The following is a 4,014-nucleotide window of genomic DNA, read 5'->3' on the forward strand; positions in this document are numbered from 1 at the left end:
CATTTAGGAAAAAAAATAAAAGTACGTGGTACTAAATTGTCATAAACTCTTTTTGAGAGAAGGTTTTGATACTTTTATATCTTTTTTACAGTATTAAAAATATTTGTTTAATGGAGAGGAATTATAGCTTGAAGAGGAGATGAGGTGATACAAATGATTTTAATATGAATAGGGTGGCGAAGGGTATTGAAGTAGATAGTTTGAGAGCAAAGTATGATATTGGTGATGATGTATCTATTGAGTATGTTGGTAGTGACATCGACCAAAAGTATGAAAAGGACGAGATAATTTTATTGTTTTCACATTTTTGGCTTGGTTGTAGTGTTCCATTTCGAAAATCAGTTTTCAAGTTATTAGCTCGATGGAGATTACATCCTTTACAATTATCTCCTGGCTATTGGGTTATCTTTGCCTGTGTAGCGAGGATTTGTAAGGTTTATCAAAAGAGTATATCTTCATACCTTTTGTTTGAGTTATTGAAGTCTATGCGGCAAAACAAGGTTTCTTTTAAAAGTTATGCATTAGGATATCATAATCATCACAACCAAAATTATTGGTTTTATGCCTTCGAACTACAAGAATGCGAAATTGTATGGTTTTAAGATCAAAGGCAATTGGAGGTTCGAGAATATTGATTATCCTAACAATATATCAGGTCAGGATGTTAACTCAATATTCATTTAATTATTATTTTAATTAGTTAGCATCACATTTTGATTTTCTTGTTCTTTTATAGTGGATATTCTGAAGTTTCCAAATATATCATTCTTTAGCAGTGAGAAAAAAAAAAAAAAATTGTTAGCTTGTTTAGTCATAATGCAGATGTCTATAATTTGTCGTTTCCAGGCGATATTATAGATTATTATCATGATATAGAAACTGGGCTGCTTAATGAGCCTAGGGTATTAGCACCTTACTGTGGCTCAAAGAAGAGAAAAAAATGTTATTGTAGATGATAGTAGTGAAGATAACGAAAAAGTAGAAGGAGATGACTCTGAGGATAATAGACAAGAAAATATTAGAAAGAAGAAAAGAAGCGTACGTCCAAAAAAGAGGGAAGAGAAAATTGGGGATAACTTAAGTAAAATTGAGGAAGGGATTGATGGTCGAGAAATGGTATGTTATATAATATTTCTTTTAAAATATCATATATGTAATACCTATAATATGTTTTGGAATGACGTTTCATTATGACAGGTTTTTTGTCTTCCTGCAAAAAAAACTACTGATGTGCATGATATTGATGATGATGATGATATCGGTGGGGAAGCTGATAACTATAAAATGAATAGTTTTCCTACGAAATGAACTATTCATTCATAACGTAAGTAAACTAAACTTATACTTTTACGTGCTTGAATTATCAAAGATTTCTACTCTCAATCCTATGAGATATAGTGGAGTAGATAAGTTCGTTCCACTCCTAGTGCTCTAGCATGGATGTTTTCTAATCTAACTAGTCGTTTTTAAGTCTATGAGAGTTTTACGAAGGGAATTATACTACGATGCAACTACCCACAAGATGCAACTTAATCGATTATCTAAATACTTATGGGAAGGCTACGTTGATTCTATGATAAGGAGTTAGAGGGGGATTGATTCCACCTTAACTCAACTTAATCCACTAACGACGAATCGTCGTAATCCGATTGAATCTGCTTCAGCAGAAACAATTTAGTTATTCCTAATCCCTAATTATACATGGCATTTCTACCAATTCATAACTAGCATGTGAACAATTAAACCCATTCTCATGGTGAACTAATCATTTCTAGAGTGGAATAGAAAATCGGCGACTCTACGATAATCGAATCAAGCTTTCATCAAGGCTTCACAACCCCCTCTAATGGAGGTTTAGCCTTGAATCATTCATAATCATTTCCATTTAGATTAAAACTAAACATAATATAAAGCATTGAAATTTACTTAATTTAACAATAATGAAATCTAATTTAATGACTAAATTGAAATAAGGACATGAATTGAAATTAGATCTAGAATTGGAATTGACAAAATCGAAATTGATGAAGAATACTACTTTATTTATCTAATCAAATTGAAGAACAAGATCCAAAGGTTTAATCTAATAAAGGATTTGAAACTAATTACATAAAACAATTAAATCTAGATCTAGAAGCTATTTTAATGGCTACTTTCTATTCTAAGCTATTTACCCTAATTCTCTACTATTTTATCTACCATTAACAAAGAATTAAGCTTTTGTTTTTATACATTCAGATCCAAAAATCGTGCATGGGCTTGGAGCCATGGTTTGGGCCAGAGAATCAGGCCCAAAACCCAATTCTTTTAGTCCAAAAAGGCCTCTTCAGCTGCAGTTGGCTTCCACAGACTTTTCGTCCACTTCTGCTCCTCTGATTGGGTCAAGGCTTGGACCATTGCAAAGCTCTTTCCGAGCCGGTCGTTTTGACATAAGGTAGGCCTCAATCCGAGGTCTGAGTCCAAAGATATGGCATTCGGAAGTTCTGCTTACTTTTGCTCCTTTATCTCGCTAAAGTGGCACATTTCTGCACATAATGGACTTTGAAGCCTGAAATGCATAAAAACACTTAATCAGTATTAACTCTTACTTATTATTCACATAATTGGTCTAACAGTATGATTATTAAGGGGTTAAAACTACGTTTTGGGCTCTTATCAAACCACCCCAAACAAAGACATTTTGCTTGTCCTCAAGCAAAGATGAGAAATTAGAATAAGTGACCAAAAATGGAGTTCTACCTAATCTCGTTTATTTGAGTGCGATTGCATTGACCATATGCAACAAGGCCTTAAACCACTAGGAATTCCCTAGTGGGCCGAGTTATAGCCTCGTGAGAGTTTTTCAGATGAAGGTACTCACAAACTTCATCTATACTTCTGGCGACTAAGAAAATAAAACTATTGTTTCCTTATTCATGCTCAACTATCTATACATCTCTCTAGCAATTACATAAGAATAACCAGTCAAAACCCTAAGTTAATATATGCATAATAATCAATCATCTACAATAAACATATATACTGATAGTAGTACTATCAAATGTTTAGCGGGTTTGTTTTAGAACTTCGGAATAAGCGTCCTTAAGTAGGTTCTCACAATAATAGTCAAGAAACAACACTCGATTTTTCCACTCAAGTTTAAGCTACTCCGATTAATGCGGTGTGGGCACACTTTACCTTACAATCTCAATGACAACAAAGGAAGCGAGGTCGATCAAACACATCTGCCACTTACTATCACACTAACCTATTCCTAATTGAGCTAGAGGTCTTTATTAGGTGTTCTGCGGGGATTAGGAGGTGGTTTAAGAAGGAAGGAAATGGATATTCAAAAAGGACAAGTCTGAGATAATAGAGTCTTAGTTATTATGTAACTTAGAAAAACCTTGTTATTTTCTTTTGCTTCTATACTTTGTTTCCATCCTTAGCCATATTTTTTCTTTTCTTTTCTTTGGCTTTTTGACTCCCTTTTATTCTATTTTTTTTTTTTTGAGTTTTATTTTATTTCTATTTTTCTTTTTTTCTTTGGATGGAAACTTCTTTTCTTTATTTTACGAAGCAACTAACAATTTTTTTTGTTTACCGAGGTTTTTCTCTTCTTCTTTTCTTCACTCATTCTATTCTCGGACTTATTCTAAATTGGGTAGGTTGATTTATTCTTTTTTTTTTTTTTTTTTTGTTTTTTTTTTTTTAGCGAGGGTAAAGGAATTGTGGTTTATGGAAGGGCTAATGAAAGGCTCGAGTGGCGACTAGCGGAAAATAATTCATAGGTTTGAATTTACGGCTATATCGATCCAAAGAGCGGCCTAAATTCTCACTTAGGATATGGTTTAGTGATCAAGCAAGTGGGCGTGTGATTTCTCTATCCGGTTTTACTTCTCCCTTGTGTCATTTCTCAAATGTTTAAACTCATATAAAGGCTTTAGGCTATATTCTCCACGAGGATTTGTAGAATAAGTACTCTAGCCTAGATTTGAAACTTCTTTGCTAACAATCATAGATACTCATGTAATA

Source organism: Coptis chinensis, chromosome 6 (genome assembly GCF_015680905.1).
Source record: "Coptis chinensis isolate HL-2020 chromosome 6, ASM1568090v1, whole genome shotgun sequence".
NCBI classification, from domain to species: Eukaryota; Viridiplantae; Streptophyta; class Magnoliopsida; order Ranunculales; family Ranunculaceae; genus Coptis; species Coptis chinensis.